This window comes from Elaeis guineensis, chromosome 11 (assembly GCF_000442705.2).
Source record: "Elaeis guineensis isolate ETL-2024a chromosome 11, EG11, whole genome shotgun sequence".
Lineage (NCBI taxonomy): Eukaryota > Viridiplantae > Streptophyta > Magnoliopsida > Arecales > Arecaceae > Elaeis > Elaeis guineensis.
Window position 1 is genome coordinate 83,848,012 of NC_026003.2, and position 23,449 is coordinate 83,871,460.

Consider the following 23,449-nt stretch of genomic DNA (forward strand, 5'->3'; position numbering starts at 1 on the left):
AAAAATATAATTTTGGATAATAGGCGCGGAAGAATCTACTAGAAGTTAGTCGATCTATTCGTTCAGCGCTCCGTGAAAGGTAAGTAATGAATCATCTTCTCGAGATATTCCATATTTATTCTGAAAATAAATAATTATTCTCTGAAATTATGCATGATTTATGAAATTATGTTTTGAAAGAAAAGTACTTTTGAAATGTTATGGTATATCAATTTATGCACAAGTTCAGTGAAAAATTATGATATATTATGATACAAAGTGTTTTGATACAAATCGGATTTATGCTCTCAGCCTAACTATGTTTCAGTGGGCCCCGCCAATGGGGATTATACGTTGGTACTCAGTGGACCCTGCCAGTGGGGGTTGTGCGCTGGTGTTTGTGGACCCTGCCAGTGGGGGTTGTGCGCTGGTATTCTGTGGACCCCGTCAATGGGGGTTAAACGTTGGTCATAGTCAAGGCTGTTGAGTTACGAGTGTTTTGAATCGAATCGGATTTATGATTATATTATATATGAATATTTAAAATATTTGATTTATATTAAATCAGCATGAAATATATTCTTATGTTTATTTGCAGCATTATTCTTGAAAATTAGATAATATCTGAAATATCTGGTAGAGATACTTGTTACTTACTGGGCTGTCTAGCTCATTACCTTTCTTTCTATTTTCAGATTCAGATAATTAATTTCGAGCGTGGGAAGAAATATTGGGACAGAGCTTTTAGAGATGAGATTTAGCATTGTCAACTTCATTGAACTTACACCTATTATTTTATTGTTAGTAAAATTTTATTGGATGTAAGACATTTGATTTAATTACTTGAATTAAGGTTGAATAATAATTATTTGAATTTATTTCGCTGTGATGCATTGATATCGTGATGAGATGCCTTGCATGCTTATGGAGAGAGTTCTTCATAAGTATGCAGCGGTTGCCGCGATCCTCGATTCACAATCTCGGATCGGGGGCGTGATAATTAATATGGTATCAGAGCATAAGTGGATAAATTATGACACATAGAATTTGACATAGTATGAGTGTAGGTGGGTAAACATTAGGAATATTGGGATGTTAAAGTATGAGCATCATAATAAATTATCCTAACAAATAGATAAATGAATCTAATAAGGTTTTACTACTACAAGGTTACCATGCCTCCCATAGAATGACAAGAACTACTCAAGAATTGCAAGAGAGACATCACAACCACGGGATGGTAGTACTCCCCATCTGACCAGTGGCACCCCTCAGGAGGAGGGAGTCGTAGATCCTAATGGGAGTGCTTCGAGAGCACGTCAAGAACCAGATATGGCTCAGTTAATGCAGACTCTAATCAGGATGGTACAAGCGCAACAACAAATACAACAGCAAATGTTTGAACAACAGCAGATACAACGAGATACACAACAACATCAGCATCCACTACCACAACATGGAGAGCAACCAGTACAACGGAACAACATTTCAGAATTTAAAAAGCTTGCCCCTCCAGCTTTCAAGGGACTACTGAACCTTTGGAGGCTGATAACTGGATAATGGAGATGGAGAAGGCTTTCGCTGTTCCAGAATGTCTTGATGAAGAAAAGATTCGATATGCAGCTTATTTACTACAAGGAGAAGCATACAACTGGTGTCAGCGACTACAGCGCAAGCATGAACAAGACGGCGAAATACTTACCTGGGAAAGATTTCAGATTGCATTCTACGATCAATATTTTTCTCGGAGTATAAGGATTCAGAAAGAGCAAGAGTTTATTTATTTGAAGCAAAAGGGTATGAGTGTGACTGAATATGAAGCAAAATTTACAGAGTTAGCAAAATTTGCTCCGAGATTAGTGGATGGTGAGCAAGAACGTGTTCACAAGTTTGAGATGGGACTGAGAATGAGATTCGAAAATAAATAGTTCCATATGAATTGATAACTTATGCCGATGTGGTAAACAAAGCACTGATAATTGAAAGAGAAGTCAATGAAGAACGCATGGAAAAAGAAAGAAAGCAAAGAAAGAGAGCAAAATCAAATGATACACAAGGGCAGAATAATAAAAACATCAAAAGATCAGCTAAGGGAGCAATAGACAATAAGACTCAACAGATTGATGGTGAGCAGTGCTCCAGATGTGGCAAAAATCATGCAGATAAGGATTGCTATTGGAATACAGGTGCTTGTTTCAAATGTGGTCAGATGGATCATAAAATTGCTAGCTGCCCACTAAATACAGAAATCAAGTTGGCCAAAGAACTTATGAAGGACAACATAGGGGTGGTGGACAGATTTCTAAAACCCAAGGAAGAGTTTATGCGCTTACTCAACAGAATGCACAGGCTTCCAATACATTGGTGACAGGTATGAAAAATTTGAGGACAAATTTTTTTTCAGGGGTGAAGAATGTTATAGCCCAAAAAAACCCAAGCCCATTAAAGAAAAAAAAACAGAGGAATCAAAATCGGGAAGAAGACTCCCGATAGGAGTCTTCTTCTCCAGCGAGACCCGGACAAATTGGGAGTCCTAGGACCTCTCAAAGTCCTAGGGCCCTCTATAAGAAGCCCCCCCTTTTTCCTAGAAACCCAACATCGGCCCCCTTCCTCTCTCTTTCTCCCTGTTTTTCCCGATCGGAGCTGCGGATCCTTACTTCTTTTCACCGTGATTGCTCACCGGTAGGGTCACCAGAGGTCGAGGTAAGTTTCTTTTTTCTTCCTCTCTTCCTTCCCCTTCCTCCCGTGCCCTTGTGCGCGGCTACCGGCGACGAGAGTCGCCGATTTTCGATCGAAAAAAGGACCTCTATTTTGGTCTCTTTTTTTCGTGAATTTTTCCGACGCCGGCGATCGCCGGCCATGCTCCTCCATGATCGGAGGAGTGGCCCCCTCTGCCGCCGGCCTCCGCTGTAGCGGCCGTGGCCTGAACGGCCGGCACAAGGAGGGGACTGCCGTCCCCTGTTTCGGCCCAAAGGAAACCCACGGGAGAAAAAAGAAAAGAAGAAGAAGAAGAAGGAAAACAAGAAAAAGAAAAGAAGAAAAAGAAGAAAAAAAAGAGAAAAAAAAGAAAAGAAAAAGAAAAGAAAAAAAAAGAGAAAAAAAAAAAAGAAAAAGAAGAAGAAAAAAAAAATATATATATATTATATATATATATAAATAAATGAATAAATAAATAAATAAATTAAAAATTAAAAAAATGATGAGAGAGAGAGTTTCTCTCTCTCCTCTCTCTTTTTCAGTCTAACCCTGACTTTCTCTCTCTGGAATTGGACTTTCTCTCTACTTTCTCTCTCTAAATTTTCTCTCTCTAGATTATTTCTCTCTCTTGATGGATTTCTCTCTCTCTAAAGTTATTCTCTAGGATTAGCGAAGTGGAAGGCTTCATCTGATGATTTTGATCGAGTTTAGGAAGGAGTCGATTTTAAGTGAGGTTTTGAATTGAGATTTGTTTAGATTTAATTTTGAATTAAAATTAATGTAAAAATATAATTTTGGATAATAGGCACGGAAGAATCTACTAGAAGTTAGTCAATCTATTCGTTCAGGCTCCGTGAAAGGTAAGTAATGAATCATCTTCTCGAGATATTTCATATTTATTCTGAAAATAAATAATTATTTTTGAAATTATGCATGATTTATGAAATTATGTTTTGAAAGAAAAGTACTTTTGAAATGTTATGGTATATCGATTTATGCACAAGTTTAGTAAAAATTATGATATATTATGATACAAAGTTTTTGATACAAACGGATTTATGCTCTCAGCCTAACTATGTTTCAGTGGGCCCCGCCAATGGGGATTATACGTTGGTACTCAGTGGACCCTGCCAGTGGGGGTTGTGGCTAGTGTTGTGGACCCTGTCAGTGGGGTTGTGCGCTGGTATTATGGACCCTGCCAGTGGGGGTTGTGCGCTGGTATTCTGTGGACCCCCCAATGGGGGTTAAACGTTGGTCATAGTCAAGGCTGTTGAGTTACGAGTGTTTTGAATCGAATCGGATTTATGATTATATTATATATGAATATTTGAAAATATTTGATTTATATTAAATCAGCATGAAATATATTTTTATGTTTATTTGCAGCATTATTCTTGAAAATTAGATAATATCTGAAATATCTGGTAGAGATATTGTTACTTACTGGGCTGTCTAGCTCATTACCTTTCTTTCTATTTTTCAGATTCAGATAATTAATTTCGAGCGTGGGAAGAAATATTGGGACAGAGCTTTTAGAGGCGAGATTTAGCATTGTCAACTTCATTGAACTTACACCTATTGTTTTATTGTAGTAAAATTTTATTGGATGTAAGACATTTGATTTAATTACTTGAATTAAGGTTGAATAATAATTATTTGAATTTATTCCGCTGTGATGCATTGATATCGTGATGAGATGCCTTGCATGCTTATGGAGAGAGTTCTTCATAAGTATCGGCGTTGCCGCGATCCTCGATTCATAATCTCGGGTCGGGGGCGTGATATTAGGACTCCCGTTGTACATTGTTTATTATTTTTCTTTAGATTAACTCTAAATTTCAGATAGAAAATTGAGCCACTTTCAAGTTATATGGGATTCCAATCCTACCGATATGGTCTTAACCATGATTTGTCGAATCGATCCGAATTGGACGGTTCGGAACATGCTGAACTATACCAGTAGCTAAGTAGTATGGTTCGAGAGTATAATTTGGAATGCTGGCAAAAACAAAACAATAAAAAAAGAAAGAGAGGAAGAGAGAGAGAGGAGGAGAGGGAAGCAGAGAAGATCGGTGGTAACCCACCAAAGTGTCGAAGATCCAGAGCCTAGAGCCATCGAGGCTCCGGATCTCTGTGGTCTTCTGTGAGAGACTGAGAAGAGAGAGATAGAGAAAGACAGAAGGGGAGAGAAGGGAAGTAACGTGGCGGGTAGGCTATCATGACTGTCAGGTAGCCTAAAAACCCATCGTCGCAAGTTCAAAATAGGGATTTCACCCCTATTTCATCAGATTTTTTATAAAATCTGACGTATAGTGAAGCAACAATGGATTTGGATGAAGCCGACATGTTCTATGGTAGACCCATTATCGGCTTCACTATGTCGGAGTTTTTAAAAATCTGATAAAATAGGGGCAAAGTCCATATTTTAAACCCACGATGGCGGAGGGGATTTTGGACCACCCAACGGCTATAGAGGTCATCAGATGGCCCTCCGATGGCCTCCCCGTTGCCTTCTCCTCCCTTATCTTCATTCTGTTCTCCTTTCTGTCTTCTAGTTTCTCTCGTAGAGGACCACGGGCGTGGAAGGCCTTTACGGCCCTCGATGGCCACGTAGGCATCTCGATTGACCACCTATTTCTTCTGTCCCCCTCCCTCTCTACCTCCTCTCTCTTTCTCTTTCTTTTTTTCTCTAGTTCATCTCCCATTTTCATTTCAGTTTGGATCCAATATGGTCCAATATAGAAATTGTCACGATCTGAACCCAACATCGGATCAGATACGTAATGGCCGCACACTCCTTAGGACAAAGATCCTAAAGAATATACAATGCCTAAAATAATTCATTACAATATCTTAATATCTATAAATAATAATGGTATATTTTCATAACAATGAGCAAAATTTATATAATTATAAATTCAATTCCTTCTATCATCCGACTGGATATCAATAACGCTCTATATATTCATTCGCTCACCCACAAACACAAACTATAGCTAATCATGAGCATCCAGTAACTCTGAGGAGAAAAAAAAAAAAAATGAAGGGATGTGAGCTTTACAATCTAGTAAGAATTTCATATATCACATCAATATAATAATATAATATAAAAATAAGATAAGCAATAAAATATAAAACTCATGTTCAATATCCAGAATACTGCAAATATCCATAAATTATCTGTCTTATCAAAAGAGATGCATCATCATATGTTAATGGGTGAAATACTTTTATTCAGTATTAGTTTCATATTTTATCCTCTATTTTCTTTTCATAATCGCATAATTTTTAATAATTTTTTTTCTGGCTCTAGACTAACTAAGATTATGCCTCATTCTCTATCTAATCCAAATGTCTCGCTTAAGTCATAAAGGCTGTCCCAAGCATAAACTCCTGATGAACTGTCGCAGGATGAGCTCCTGACTGGCTGTCCCATATATAAAAATCCATGGGGCTGTCCCAAGTATAAGCTCCTGACGGACTATCTCAGGCATAAGCTCCTGGCTGGCTGATCTAGTATAAGTCTATGGAGGCTGTCCTAGGCATAAGCTCTTGGCAGGCTGTCCCAGGCATAAACTCCTGACGGACTGTTTCATATGACGAGACTAGTCCAAACTATATCTTTTTCATTTAGTTATTTAGGTTACTTTCATCATATCGATTTCTAGTTTACATTAACCAATTTGAGTATATCATATCCACATGCTCATATAATCAATCACTGATATATATATATAGTCTACACACATGAGGCATTCATGCTGAAAATTAATAAATAATAGTATCTCAAATATGATAAATCCATCAATACGAGTTCAACAACATAAAACCAACGATACAAATCCAACAATAAAAATAGTATATATAATGATGATCATATACAAAGATTCTTATCTCCACTGGTGATTGATCCAAGCACAGCAATCAACGAACTCTTTGATTTATGAATTTTGAAATAAATATTTGCTCGACATCTTATACAAACAGTTATATTTCTACATAAGCAGATTAAACATAAAAATTATAGAGAATTAAGGATAGTAAAAAAAATTACAGTGAACAACCCTAATATCATAAATCCAGTATCCCTCCTAAGATCAACTAAGATCTAGATTTGTCTAAGTATCTGGATCCTCCACTAATCCGTAAGATTTCTAGAGAAAAAAATCATGAAGAGATAAAATTCTAAAGAGAGACACATTAGAGAGAAAGTGAAATTTTTAGAGAGAGAAAGTAGAAACTCAACTTAGAGAGAATAGAGAGGGGGAAGAGAGAAATTCTCTATCTCTTTTTTTTTCTTTTTCTCTTCTTCTTTTTTTTTCCTTTTCTTTCTTTTTTCTTTTTCTTCTTCCATGGCAAAATAGAGGACTGTGTCCTCTTTTCCTTATTTCTCTCATGAAATAGGGGACTTGTTTGTCCTCTTGTTCTAAGGCAAGGGAGGTCCTTCTCCCTGTCGATGATTCCATGGCTAGAGAGACAGTCCTCACAGCAACAATCGATCAGATCCAGTGATCGACGGTGGCCAACGGTGATGGTAGAAAATCAAAGATGAATAGAAAACAGAGGATTCAAGAAAAACCATGATTCTCAATGGATTTTTAACAAAAAATTTAGCAAAAGTTCCAGATTAAAACCCATAGAACTTTGTGGAAAATTGATTAAAGGTATTTACCTACTCTTTGACTGGGATTGATCCGATTCTTGGCAGCCAAGCAAGGGTAAATCTTCGGCAATCCAAGGAAAAATAAGGCAGTGAATTGATGATTTTTTGGTGAGAAAATCAGAGGGATTACATCTTTTAAATAGGCTTCTAATGGGAAGGATTTAGAGTTTGATCTCAAGCAAACTCCTTGTGATTTTAGGAATTAAAGCGGAGAAGAACTCCTTCGGGAGTTCTTTTATGAAATTCTAGGTTCCCACCAAATTTCCACACGTGCAACGTATGTGCTGGCCTTTTTTTTTTCATTTTTGCCACATTAATATTCATATAGATGGAGTTTTTTAATTAGGTTGGAGGTATTATATTCTTCCCCTTTAAAAATAATTTCATCCTCGAAATTAAGTACCTCAAGCTCACTCATCATTTACATCATCCTTTGAGAGCTTCCAGTAGCCTCCCTCTCAAAGTACTTGCTTCATAGAGTCTCAACATGCTGTGGCATCCCAAAACTCGATTCTTTCACTTTAGAATATATATCAAATTCTCTTAATCTCTTTTAAAAGAACATTTACCTACCGACCTTGGATTAAACATTAGAATTACTTGCCCTTAAAATTTACTGCTTTGATTTATTCCACTCAAAAAATACTATTGGCTCAATCTACCCTTAATAGAAGGCTTGAGTATTGGTAACTTTCTCCTTTTCTTTTTTTTTTTTTAGCATCATCTATGTTTAACACTTAGACTTTTATTTTAGAAAAACTTTAAGTCTCTTACAACCATATGGAGTATAATTTTAAATCTTAAAAATGAGATCTATGCCAAAACATTCTGGTTTGAGCCTAACCAAAAAAAATTATCAAGCTGTTAACAATAAACTTGAGATGTTTAAGATTTCTTAGCATTATCTGCAATGAAATAATCTACTAACAAAAATTGCATAGCTATGATCAAATTAGGTCAAGATCAGCAGCATCTTTCATTATTAATAAAATCTTTCTTTATTTGCAACTAATATATTCCATCATAATATCTTTTGAATCAAAGAATTAGTATTTTTAATCAATTTAAACCATCATACTTTCGCTGCGCACTCTGATCTTAATTTATCAAATTATATAGTTTATCGAAAGAAAAGAATATCCTTGTATGTTAAATCAATCAAAAATAGATCCAACCTTCCAATTTTATATAAAACTTAGAGCAAAATTTTAAGCTTTTTTCTTTACTATTCTTTGGGCATAGTGTTGGATGTATGCCCTAGAAGCCAATGTAGGCTGACACATTTCATATCTCTAGGACATGATTTTTACTTATTGGACAGTTATATTACCATTCATGTTTATATGTCCATGAATTATCTAAGGGATTAACAAGATGATGACACATATTCTTAAAAAGTTAAAAATTTGAGATATATGTCATTGATGATTAATTCTTAAATTACTTCTGATCATAGGATCATCATGGGGATGGTGATTAATCTGGATAGATCAGTGCATGGATCACTTTCTTCAGCAGATGGATTTTGATTTTACAGTGTAGAGATACTGGAGAGATAGTGCAGGTGGTTGTTAGAGAACAACTAGTACTGAGCGTGACCAACACGAGAAGTCACATAGATGTCTGCTCACTCGTTAGTGACTTTCTCGATACTGCAGTTGTATGACTAGTCCTTTGACCTGAGATAGCACTACTGCTCGCAGTGAGGCTACTGGAGTTTGATTGACACATCAACATGGATCTTCATGAGCCTTTGTAGTGGATGTTGGCAACAGTTAGTCCACTGTAGGAGTGAGTGTGATTAAGATGGGATCTATCGATCCTAGCAGAAAAGAATAGTTCTATGAGATTTAAGAGGCTGAGTCCTTAAGTCTATGGTCATAGCAGTGTGATTGATGGAAAAGAGTTTTCATAGAATCACATATGAACTTAAGCTAATTGAATCTATCATATGACCGATGTTGAGATTTGATGATTCATCCATGACCTGCCATCTGGTTGGGACTCACAATGGAGGGACCGTATCATGCGTTAACTGCACTTAAAGGTTCATCATTTTTTATTCTACTAATTGCACTACATACTGCTAGATGTCACTAGTAGATTGTGAGACTCATGAGGATATCTCAATGATAAATGATCCTTGGTGGGCCAAGTTAGAATTGTTCCAATCCATTGAAAAGAGTTTCAATGATATTGTGATAAAGATCATAATATATCTCACTACTAGATAGAATAGAATCTATGGGACACACACAAAAAAAGTTTTTGATTGATTAGATGGTTGAATTATGATTATGAATCGTAACCAGATTTGATTATCAATTTGATTGATAATTGATCCAATACAAATATTGCATCATGTAACTTATTAAAGAGTTAGTAAGTTTAGGAGGATTAATTAGCATTAGGATTGCTAATTGACTCAATTTGATTGAGCAATGGAACTTGTATCAAGTCCAATTTAATTGAATTTTATTTGACTCATTTTGATTTGATTTGATCAACCCTGTAGGGTTATAGGATAACCCCAAAAGGATCAGATGATTAGTCTCAGTTGAATTAGGATTTGAGTTTGATCCAATTTTAATTAGACTAGGATGTATGTATTCTAATTGGACTAAAAATCTTTATTTTCATGGGTGCACCAAATTTTAATTGGATTAGAATTAAAATTGGGTTTGACTCAAGCACCAAGAAAGAGTCCAATTGGACTAGAACTCTCTTCCAATTAGGAGATACCTAATCTAAATAAATTGGCTCCAAATCAGATTTAATTTTTATCTTTTTGAGTCTAATATGGTCATAATATGATTAGAATTAATTGATGTTTTATTGGGTTTAAAACAGCCATTTAATCAAGAGTCCCATAATCATGAAACTCCTCCTCTCCATGTGCCAAAAGGAGTCCCACATTGAATTTGATTTGTGCACCCAAAATAACCAACATCCTACTAGATTTTTGATGCCATTTCCCCCCTATTATTAGCGTGTAATAAGGCCTTTAAACCTCCTTCTTTACCATGTAATATATGGGTGTGAATTCCTTTGGGGTGGGCGGCATCAAAAGGATAAGAGTCCTAGGTTACAAGGACTCTATCTCCTAATCAAATTAGACTTCATCTAAGGCCTATAAAATACCCTCCATATGGGATGTGTAAGGTGAGATTATCATCAGGTTTCAACACCCAAAATATGAGAGAGGCGTGCGTGGAAAATATGGAAGAGAAAAGGGGCGGCATCCATGGTCCTAGGCATGAGGTGAGTTTGTTTAATCTCTTCTTTCTTACACAACCAAGAGTTCGTTGTTAGGACATCACCTTCTCTCCCACTTATCCATGTTTAGACATGGATGTCTCCTCTTTTTTTTATCCAAAAGTTAGATAAAATTATTACATCTCTATTGTAGAGATTTGATGCATGGATTTTAGGAAGAAAAGAGAAGAAAGGGTTCTTCTCATGATCTCTAGCGTAGAGATCAGGATTCTCCTATATCTTCTTGTTATCTAAGAGTATCTTAGGAGAAAAAAAATTTTCAACCATCAAGATGCGATCTCTACGAGGGAGCTAGCACTCTGTTGAAATAAAAAGTTTCTGATTAGATCAGAGTCTCGTGTAGATATCTATAGAGGTCGGATGCTTATGTGGCTACAAAGGACATCCATGATCATCGATTTACGTTGAAGATTGATCTATGTTCAGGTATATTTTATATTTATTTTTTTTATTTAATTTCTATATCTAAATCTTATCTCACATATGATGATCCTGCTTATGGTTTATAGATTTGATCTTATGCATGCTTAGATTAAATTAGATTTAATCTGAAAAATTTTAAAATTCTACTGCGTACTTATTTTGTAAAATTATGCATGCATAAAATCATAAAATACCAACAGTGATATCAAAATCATATTATATGCATGAGATTAAGATTTAGATTTAAAATTTGTAGAGAAAAATTTCAGATCTGAAAGGTTTTGATATCATTCTGATATAAGGTTGCTCTGGTATAACTTATTATGTTGAATAGTTGTCCTAAAATGATGTTAAAATTTTTAATTAGATTAGATTTTTAGATTTAATTTTTTCAGTATATATATGATATATGTTTTATTATTTAGATCTGAAAAGAGTTTTGAGATCTGTTTTGATTCATATATATGATATATGATAGCATGTTTAGGACTGAAATTATTTCTATAACCTGAACTTGTTTATGTACATGATACATGTTTGTATGTATGATCTGAAATTATTTTGAGATCAAAATTTACTCTTCATGCAAAGAATTTAAATCTAAAAATTTTATTTTAAGATCTGAAATTAGTGTTTGTGCATGAGGGATTGATCATGGGTAGATCAAGTTAGGTCCTATAATTTGATTGCATCAAAAGGGTTTCTGATTTGATCATGTTGGGTCTAAATCGATTGTTGTTGATCAAATTGAGTCAAGTATTGATTAGAATGAGATCAATAGAGCTTAAGATCATACAATTATTGTTGATCGAATTGATTGATATCATATGTAGAATTGATTAACCTAAGGACCTAATACGGCTCTATGGCTTGAGTCAGATTCACCAAGCTAACCTATTCGGATCAACGTCTAATTGGTGTCTAAGTAAGTAATTGAAATTGATTATTTAATTAGTTCTATTCGCTTATCTGATCAATTTATTGGTGTCTAAAAAAGTAATGGGGGGACCCCCACCAATCTCTACTTATCTGACCAATTTGGACGATTGAGTCTCAAATATGGTTGCTGTTGGTTTGATTTAGTCCATACCAATTGGATCAGTCATATGATGACTGATTAGATGAGATCTAAACTCAAATCTCTCCACAAATATTAAGTCCTAAGTCTTCCATCATTATAAATGTGCAGGCATACTACGATGTTGATTGTTCTAGGCTGGTCACCGTGGTTCAGTTGCATCGAAAATATGTAACCACTCTATTAGCAAAGAATTACTGTGGGATAAAGATGGGGTTAGACCCAATAACTGTTAGGTGAGAGACCCAATGACGGCTTTACACCTTCTTGTGAACGGTGGGTCTGACTTAACTAAGGAGTGCGGGCAATAACTGTTAGGTGAGCCCACATGACTTAGAGACCAAGTGACTGCAACATACTTAGAGAAGCATCTGGGCAAAGAGTTATCCATGTATCGATATTTATTCGTGTTACCAATAATTGTTAGGTAAAGTGTACGGCATCAGTGGGATCGCAGCACCCACTAGAAACCCAGTTATCGTATTAGATTTTTGTTTCACCACCCAGAGAGTGTGGGAGATCTGATAAAATAGTGGGAGTCTTTTTATGCATCTAAAAATTTTTAGAGTATATCATAAAATAAGTACAAATATCCAATTAAAATCTTTGCTCTCTGCTGTTCATTGTGTCAGCTTCCAACCCTCTAGCTTGAATCCTAGAAATCAACCGATTAATTAAAATTGAGTACATAGATTGGCTCATAAACTTAAGAATTATTTTTAATATTAAAAAATTAAGCTATATTCTCTATCAGGTTATTCTAATGTTAACAATCCATCCAATCTATAGTCAATGAGCTATACTTGATGAGTGGATGGACAATAACAATAAAGATAGATGCTATGCATGAGCACATGTTCACTGCCAATGACATATTGATTCATCTGCAAGTGTTGTGAGGTGATCAGAGTCGTACAGCACATCTGATGCATGATGGATAGTCAGTCTATGATCATTATTTGATAATGATCAAGGACATTAAGGAGCTTAAAAGACTCAACATAATCATGCACCAAGAATTGCTTATGGATTTGATCCTGCGATCCCTGATTAGTTTATATGAGTAGTGAACTATCATATAAAAGACTATCATGGCACCTTATCTGAATTGATCACAAAGTTGCTAACAAAAGAATTTTGAAAGAGTTCAGAGGTAAATACCTAAAGAGCCTAAAGAAAAAAGACACACCTAGAGTAGGTATATCAAAATTGCTCAATGTTATCTTTACGATTTTCTCTTCTTCCAGTTGAGCTATGGACTCTAGTGTAGAGTCGATGGAAAGATAAAGGGTTGAGGAAGTAATCTTTGAATTGGCTATAGGACAACAGTTGATGCTGTGGCCATGGGCATCTGTCCTTTGCGATCATCGTTTGGATTTAGTTCTTAGAGATGGTCTCTATCATTTACATAATGATGCATATGTGAATTTAATTGAGTAAGTAGTGAATACCATTGGATCTGAGAGATCAGAATTGAGATAAAACTTAAAGTATATATGGACCTTTAGGCTAAGTCATATTGGAGAAGAAATGATTAACAAACTGAAGAATTATGGGCCTTAGGTTCATTAACTGTTAAGTCAAATCTAGTTTGTGTATTATCTCTTTGAGAAAATATGACCAAGCTACTCTTATGGGACAAGAGAAAAAGAACCACTGAGATACTTATCCTTGTATACATTTGATGTGTGTAGCCCATGTGATGTACTAACCAAGAAGTTGTCTCTACTTTGTATATGAGATAAAATCTAAAATTTTGAAAGGTTCAAAGAATTTAAATAAAAGTAGAGAAATAAATCAAAAATTTTTATAAATACTTCGATCTGATCGAGGATGTAATACCATTGAAAAAAAATTTTCGATTATCTCATAATATGGCATAGTTTCATATTGGACCCCTCTTAGTAAATCTCAACTCAACGAGATAAAAAGAGTCAAGGGATTATATGAGATATGGTCTAGTCCATAATAAAATTCACTGATTTATTTATGTTTCATTAGGGACATGCTTTATTTCTATGAAATTGGATTCTTCTAAACCTGTTCCTACCACACCGTATGAGATATGGCATGGTGAGAACGAATCGTGATTATTCTGAGATTCAAAGATGTCTAGCCTGTGTCTAGGACAGCAGATAGATATGTTAGAGGATATGTCAGTAAAGCTCATCCTAAAAGAGTTTGGAATTTACTTTCTGAAAGGATCACAATGTGATTGTGACCCGACATGCTATCTTCTTGAAAAATTATTTAACCAAGATAAAGCAGTGAGAGAAAAGTTAAGCTCAAAGAGAGTGTCTTTGAAGAGCAATGAACCTTGGGACCTTAATAACTTATTTATTATGAACCAATAAATGTGTATTCCTCCTCCACCTCATACATATATAGGATCTTCAATCCTCTCAAAAGATACTCGGGTATGTTTAACAGATGATGTAGAGAAAGTTATTTCTGATGGGAGATGGAGAACATAAAGATGATCCCAGAACCTACAATGAGGCGATGTAAGATAGTGACTCCAAGAAAGAGATATGAAATAGCTTTTTTGAGTAAAGATCTTCTGAAGATTTCTGTATGGAATAGCCTATGGATTTCACTTCTTGTGATAGAAGATCACAAAGTCTGAAATAATCTGGAAGTTGGAACAGTCATTTTGATGATATGATCAAATTATTTGATCAGATATGAAAAATTATAAGTTTCAAAAGGATCAGTGGGAGTGTCCAATACTGACATCGGTTAAAATATGATTGAATATAGATTTCTCCATAAAAGCATAAAGCGAGCGTCCTAAAAATCTATAAAGATAAATGCAATTAGATGCTTGTATTTTTATAGATAAAGTACAGAGACTGGATGCTGAAAGATTCAGCATAGAAATCTCAAAGAAGGATCTGCTATCCTCTCGGATATAGTCGTATGTCATGTAGTATTTGAACTGATTATACTGTGAATGTCACAAGTAGATATCAGTTGTATCCAGGCTGAGAGCACTGGATTGCTATGAAAACCTCCTTAAGCTCTTAAGAAGAAATGAGGACATGTTCTTAATTTGGAAAATGATCAAAGCTATGAGTGGGAGGATACACCAATTTAGATTTTATATTTGACATTGATGATAGAATGTCTACATCATGGGGTGTGTGTTGGGAATAGTGTCCCAAAGTCAATCGTCAGTCTGTTGACGGTTGTACTCACTTTTTATATATGTGCATGAATTATGAATTAATAAAAATTATTTTAATATTTTTCATCACAAAATGTTACATCTTCTAATGAACTCCTATGTAGTGGTGAAGTCCTTAGGACTATTTAGACTCGACAAAGGAGGATTTGTCGTTTAGTCCTTAAATCTATTCACGACCAAATGATACGTTGTTACCAAGGACGATAACGTTTATTAAGCATAGGTCGTTGTGTGCCATATAGGTTGGTTGTCCTCTTAACCAATGAGTGTGGAGACACTGGTATGGCATACAGGTGAGATGTAAAGGTACATCTGCACTGAACGTGACCGACTCCGGAGCTATTTCTACTGTCAAGATTTGCTTCGATGGAATATGGGTATAAATGTCTCTCCAACCTGAGACCGCCACAGTGACTTGCAAGCAACTCACTGCACTTAGGCACTGGATTACCTGAATTTCTAATTCAGTGACGGAAGGCTGCTGGGTGTAGTCAAGTACTTGACTTATCGGTGTGTGTGTCAAGATGGGATTGACCACTTCAGTTTAGGAGCTGTGTACAGTCGTGTTTCAATTTAGCAAAACCTTGGCCAGAGTAGTCTTTGTGAGGAGTCACAGGACTGTTTGAGTTGAGCACGATTCGGATGATTAATCAGGGTTGACAGTTTAACCCTAAGTCGTCCTAAACACAGAGGTCAAAAGGATGAATTATACAGTAACCATATTCACGTAGGTTTGAGTGTTGTGATTGTGACTTTTCGATCTATCCGATTGTCGGGTACCATTGCTAGATGGTCACTTCGATTAGTACAGGAATTGGTTCCTGTGCTACCGGCTTAGGTTCGAACCTGCGGGGTCACACACATTAGAGGTTCCTATCTGATCTGATGGCTGATGAAGAGTCCTAATGCTCATGGACTATGAGTCCTACGTGTCTGAGACTTTGTGATCGAGAATCAGGATTCTCTGATCACGAGTCTCACACATTTTGGGTACCGGGGTCAAGAGTCCCACTAGTTTGGGACTCTTCGATCAGGGTTACATATCGATGAATTCTGATGCCGATTACCCATCAGATTTGAACTTAATATTTATGAGAGATTTAATTAGTGATTTGATTATTAATTAACTCAATTTGATTGAGTAATTATTTTTGGATCAAGTCCAATTGAATTGGATTCAGTTGGGTTTGACCCGATTAGGTTAAGAATTGACCTAATCGTCGAGATGGTTTGGTCCCTGATTTGATCAGGGGTTTGGCTTAATCAATTCCTGATTTGATTAGAATTTTATTAAGCCTAATTAAGCCTAATTAAGTTGGGTTTAAATTAGTCTAATTGGGCCTAACTTATTTGGTTCAATTAGGTTGGTTTAAATAATGAAACCACCTTGACCCATTCTCCCTGCGCCACCTCACTTCCACTGCGCCATTTGAATTCACGAGAAGGAAGTTCTCATGAATTTTTTCTCACGCAAAGCCCTCCTCACGTCCTACTTTAATGCACCAAATGAGTGGATAAGAATGATTGGTTGGCCATTCAAATTCAAAACAAAGTTTGAATTTGAATGAGCAACCAATCTTAGCGCCTTGACCTTATCCTCTTTTAGCACCTCATTTATTACACAAAAAATATTTCTCATGAAATCACTCATGCACAAATTAAGCCATGCCCTCCTCTTCTCACGCCCTTAGTGGATAGGGATAAATTGATTTCCATTTGAATTCAAAATTTGATTTGAATTCAAATGTGCAATTACTCATCTTTATCCTCTCACGTGGATAAGATGTTTGACATTATTTTAAAAGGAGGAGAAGAGTGGGGCGTGTGCAAGAAAAATTTTGGAGAGAAAATTGGGTGTGAGAAATCCTTGTGTGCAAGGTGAAGGTCTATATCCTTCCAAGAGAAAAAGAAAGAAAAGAAAGAAAAAGTATGTGCAGGGTTTCAGTGAGTTCTTCAGGGTTTTAGCCTGGAGTTCGGGAAGTGACAAGGTGAGCTATGAGTGTCGTGAGCCCACCAAATTTTAGAAAGATCTTCAATATCCTTTCAAGTATGTCTGCTAATGATCCGAAGTATCCAAAGAATCGACAGACATCGATCGAAGGAGTTTGATCAGCATCGGCCGTCGAAAGGGCTCTACAACGAGCTAGCACTCGTGAGGAGTCGATCAGACCGGAAGCTTCATGTGGATGATCGCAGAGGTCAGACACACTGTGTGGCTGCATCGTGATGATCAAACTCTTCCGACGGTGATCAGATTACGGCGATCTACTACCCGCACAAAGTATTGTTTCTGAACACATTATAGTAAAGTATTTACTGTTCAAATTTGAATTTCAAATTTAAATGCATGCATGCTATATATCATATTTAGATTTTAGTGTAGGATAAATTTTTATTAATTAATTAGATTAATTAATAATTTATACTGAAAATAGTAATTTTGAAAAAGTTTTAAAATTACCATTTTACCCCTGTACTGAATTTTTCCCAAAAATGATATCAGAGTGGGTTCTTAGATATGATATATATATTTGCATGCGTAGATTAAGTTGTAATCTAAAAGTTTAAATTTTAAAATTTAAATTCAAAATTCAAAATTCAAAATTTGAAATTCAAATTTAAATTTAAAATTTGGTTGAAATTTTAAATTTGAAATTCAAAATTTGAAATTCAAAATTTGAAATTCAAATTTGAAATTCAAAAATTTGAAATTTGAAATTTGTTTGAAATTTGAAATTCAAAATTTAAAATTCAAAATAAATTTGAAATTCAAAAATTTGAAATTTGAAATTTGTTTGAAATTTGAAATTCAAAATTTAAAATTTGAAATTTGAAATTTAAAATTTAAATTTTAAATTGATATATTTAGATATACTTGATCCAAGTAGCAAGTAATCGAATTGGGTTGATTGTCATGGCCGTCCGATCATAGGAGAAAAGTAGGGTTTAAAGGCCCTCTCTTCCCATTCAATGGGATCTCCTATGGCGGTAGGGGTGCCGATGCGATTATATCCCATGTAGATGAAGCAGCGAAAGGAATATTCATGATTTATTTTGATTGAGTTATTTTCTGTTATGTAATTAGCAATAGGATTGCTATTTATGAAATATGCTGATATATTTGGGTAATAAGTCAACATATTTGGTGAACAGAAAATAAAACCTTTCAAATTTGAAAATTATTTTTGAAATGCCAAACCCTGACCCATCAGCCCAAATACTTAATTAAAAGAATTAAGTGTTGTCTAGTAGGTCTAGAATTGTGAATTAAGACCTAAGATAATTGCATAAACTTGTGGATCAATGGGTTAGATGGATTAGGTCCATAATTGGGTTAGACCTAAGGTTAGCTTAAAGAAATAGACTAAATTAGAGTAATTGGTCAAATCTAATCAAAAGTTGAATTAGATTAGGTAAAGGATACTCTAGATCAACTCCAATAGTTATAGTTGAATGGGTCCATGTCTTTAACTAGACCAAGATGGACTTAATTCATGGCTACGCGGTGGAACCCTATTTACTAAGTTGATCAAATTAAAACTAATGAACCGGTTGGTGTCTAAGGTAAGTTTGGCAGTTTGACCAGTGATTTTTAAGCGGGAGCTACTCACAGTGATTCGATCTCTGACGAGTTAATGGCTTATCCCTACCACTGATCTCACTTACCTGGCCAATCTAGTGAATTAGGTTTTGATTAGATCACTTGGTGATTAGGGCTCACCCATGTCATTAGGTAAATCAGTTTGATTTAGGTGCTCCTAATGCCAGCTTTAAGTAAATCCTTTTTAATCTGACTTGGTGAAGTCAGTAGGAGGATTGAAATTGACTGGATATTTTTTTCTCATCTATTCTTTAATAAAATCCTCAAAAAAAAAATTATTTGGTCCTAAAAATGATTAAGTTATATTGATAACTAAGTCATAGCCTCCCATTAAGTGAGTGATAATGAGTCCATTAGTTTAATAATCATTGAGGCCCAAAGCCCTGGTGCTTATTGACTAATGAATTATCATTCATAGTATGATAATTTGGTTTGAGTCTTTCTGATGGTGGTTAGGTTGGCCGACCAAAGTCGGGCTTGATCATTTATTGTCCGATTCACCAAATCAAATCATGTTAATGGTTGGACCTAACCAGATTTTTTCAGTGGAGCCAAAGCCTACTGATTAGGTTCTGGGGCAAAATTAATTACTAGAAGTTGTTTAAAGAAACAACTGGTTATGAACCTACCCATAGATGCACATGGGTTGACCAACCAAAGTTGGGCTCGTATGTAGTCTGTGTGGATTCTAGTACCCACTAAGGAATTAAAGTAATTCTCGAATTGGAGGTTGAGGCTACCAATTCGTAAAAATACTAGGAGAAACTTTAGACTAAAGTCCAAGTCTTTAGTATTAATAATTTATGTACTAATATAGGTCTGATTTTCTTTTATGCAGCTATGGCCACTACCCTGTCACTCAGGTCATTATTAGATAATGACAAGCTCATGGGACCTAATTTCGATAGCTGGTATCGAAAATTAAAAATTATCCTTGAGCGTGAGCGGATCCTTTATGTAGTAACGATCTGGCACCTAAGGAGCCAGCCATGAATGCTAGAGGGACGGTCCGAGACACTTACCAGAAGTGGCTCAACGATCGCACCAACGTCCGGTGCATAATGCTGGCGGCAATGAATGATGAGTTCAGTCGCAGGTTCGAGAACGTCGAGCCACAGGAGATGCTTCAAATGTGGAACGACTCTTTTGGCACGCCTGACGACGTTGAAAGGCACAAAACTAGTTGTGCCATTTTTAATGCTCAATGAGGGATGGAGTCTCAGTCACTGATCATGTACTGTACATGATCGAAATGATTGAGCACCTAAGTAAACTGGGTTTTTCCCTGCAGAGCAGCTCGGTAAGGATGCAATCCTTAATTCTCTGCCCAAGTCCTTCCTTCCTTCCTTACTCATTTTCGAATGACAAAGCCTACAGTGAACTACCACGGCTTATTGGGGTTGCTGCAGAACTTTGAGAAGGATCACCAGCTCCATAAGGAGTCGGTGAATGTTGTGGGAGGGTCTTCTTCTGGTCGTCGACCCTTTAAGAAAGAAGAAGAACAAGAAGAAGAAGAATAAGAAGGTGCAGCTGCATGCTGGGATGTCTGCACAGGGTCAGACCAAGAAGCGCAAGCCCGACCAGAGCCAGGTGGAGTGCTTCTTTTGCAAGAAGCAGGGGCACTGGAAGAGGAACTGTCCTCTATACATTGCCTCACTGGACCCGCCAAAGAAAAGCAAGGTACTTATATGATAACACCTTGCAATTTTTCTATTTGTGATACTACTGCCTGGGTATTGGATACCGGAAGCTCTTATCATATTTGCAATTCAATGCAGGGTCTGCAGGTCAGTAGGAGATTTGATGAAGGCGAGAGGTTTCTGAACGTTGGAGATGGAAGCAAAGTTTCAGTTCTAGCATTAGGAATCATGAACCTTGTAATCAATTCTTGAAATATAATTCTGAGTGAATATCACTATTGTCCAAGCTTTTTATTAAATATTATTTCTGTAGGCCTTTTGGCATGAACGGTTATCAATTTTTAATAAAAGGAAATTTTGCAATATCATTTTGAATGGTGTTACAATGTTTATTAGACAACTTTATAATGGAATTTACTTTCTATCACAACCTGTTAATGTGGTTCAAACCTTCGTAAATGCCCTAGAATAGATAATGTGTCAGAAGTCTATCTTTGGCACTGTAGGCTAGGTCATATCAATAAGAACAGGATAAACAGATTGGCTCAAGAAGGAATTCTTGAAGTAGGTGATTGTGAATCACTTCCAACTGTGAGTTCTGTCTTCTTGGTAAAATGACCAAGTCATCTTTTACTGAAAAGGTGAGCGAGCCAGTGAACTCTTGGGTTTGGTACATTCTGATGTATGTGGACCCATGAGCACAAGTGCAAGAGGTGGATATTTCACTTCATAACCTTCACAGACGATCTATCGAGGTATGGGTATGTCTATTTAATGAAGCATAAGTCGAGTCGTTTGAAATGTTCAAACTATTCTGAAATGAGGTAGAAAAATAAACTGAAAAGTATATTAAAACTCTTCGATCTGATCGAGGAGGTGAATACCTTTCCAATGAGTTTCTGACATATCTTGGAGAGAATGGGATTCTCTCTCAATGGACTCCTCTTGGAACACCACAGCATAATGGTGTATCTGAAAGGAGGAATCGAACTTGTTGGACATGGTTCGATCCATGATGGGGTTTGCTGGTCTGTCGATCTCCTCTGGGGATATGCACTCGAATCGCTTGTTACCTTCTAAATAGAGTTTCGAGTAAGTCTGTAACCAAAATGCCATATGAGATATGAATAGGACGTAAGCCAGTACTCTCGCACCTTAGGGTTTGGGGGTGTCCGGCTTATGTTAAACGTTTAATTACGGACAAGCTAGGACCTAGGTCTGACAAGTATAATTTTATAGGATACCAAAAGAGACCAAAGGGTATTATTTCTACCTACTGATGAGCAAAAGGTGTTTGTCAGCCTTAAGGAATCTTTTTGGAAAAGAGTTCCTTGGTGAAGGGACTGTTGCCTCTAAGGTCGAACTTGACGAAGTTCGACAGGTGAAAAAATTGACACAAGTTGCTGAACCTGAATCGGATTTGATTAGATCAGATCCGGAGCCCATTGTTCAAGCACCCTTAAGGCGATCTGGTAGAGTACCATGTCAACCGGACAGATACTATAGTTTCTTGGTCCAGGACGACGATCCTATCAAACTTGATGAAAATGATGAGGATCCGATCACCTACATGGATGCAATCAGAGACCCGACTCTGAGAAATGGCTAGAGACCATGAAATCCGAAATGGAGTCAGAAGGTCAAGATGTGTGAATTGGTTGACCACCGAAGGAGTAAAACCCATAGGGTGTAAGTGGGTCTTCAAGAGGAAGAGGGCGCAGACGGAAAGGTGAAACCTAAAAAGCCCATCTGGTTGCAAGGATATCGTCAACGTTATGGTATAGACTATGACGAGACATTTTCTCCTGTGGCAATGCTCAAATACATTCGGATTATGCTTGCGATAGCTGCCCATCTAGACTATAAAATCTGGCAGATGGATGTGAAGATAGCTTTCTAAATGGAGAGCTGGATGAAGAGGTGTATATAATACAACCTGAAGGATTCACATCCACTGATGAGTCTAAGGTTTGCAGACTACAGAGGTCCATTTATGGACTTAAGCAGGCATCCCGGAGTTGGAACATAATTTTGATAGGACGATCAAGACGTATGGCTTCGTTAAGAATGGAGAAGAGCCTGCATTTATAAGTGGGCTAATGGTCCAGTAGTGATATTTCTTGTATTGTATGTGGATGATATTCTCTTAATCGAGAATGATGTCCCTGTATTACAGAGAATAAAGATTTGGCTGTCATCACAGTTCTCCATGAAGGATTTGGGAAAAGCTTCCTACATCTTAGGGATGAGATCTATAGGGATAGATCTAAAAGATTGCTTGGTTTATCCCAGTCTATGTACATAGATACTATGCTAAAGAGGTTCAGCATGGAGAATTCCAAGAATGGCTATCTACCGATAGGCCATGAAATTTCTCTCTCGAAGAGGGATTGTCCGACAACACCTCAAGAGAGAGAGCGTATGGGTAGGATTCCATATGCTTCGACAGTGAGATCTATCATGTATGCCATGACATGTACACGACCAATGTGGCATACTCACTAGGGTAGTGAGTAGATACCAATCTGATCCAGGGGAGAATCACTGGAAGGTTGTTAAAACCATCCTGAAGTATTTAAGAAATACTAAGGACCAGTGACTTGTTTATGGTGAATCAGACTTGAGACTTATAGGGTTTACAGACTCTAGTTTCCAGTCTGATCACGATGACAGCAAAAGTGTATCGGGATTTATTTTTACTCTTAATGATGGGGCTATCTGCTGGAAAAGTTCCAAGCAACACACGGTGGCTGATTCAGTTTGCGAGGTGGAGTATGTCGTTGCATCAGATGCTGCCAAAGAAGCGGTGTGGCTGAGAAAATTCATCATCGAGCTCAGAGTAGCACCCTTCCTGGTTGGTCTAGTTCTGCTCTACTGTGACAGCTCTGGAGCTATTGCTCAGGCG

The 23,449-nt window shown here is 36.6% G+C and overlaps 1 long non-coding RNA gene across 1 annotated transcript; it reads left to right on the forward strand.

Moving 5' to 3' along the window:
- The first annotated feature begins 10,514 nt into the window (after window positions 1-10,514).
- LOC140852350 (uncharacterized) lies at window positions 10,515-20,176 on the forward strand. The gene is made up of 3 exons (XR_012135252.1): window positions 10,515-10,600; window positions 10,959-11,041; window positions 19,743-20,176. It is a non-coding gene; the product is annotated as an uncharacterized lncRNA (long non-coding RNA).
- Window positions 20,177-23,449: the final 3,273 nt, after the last annotated feature.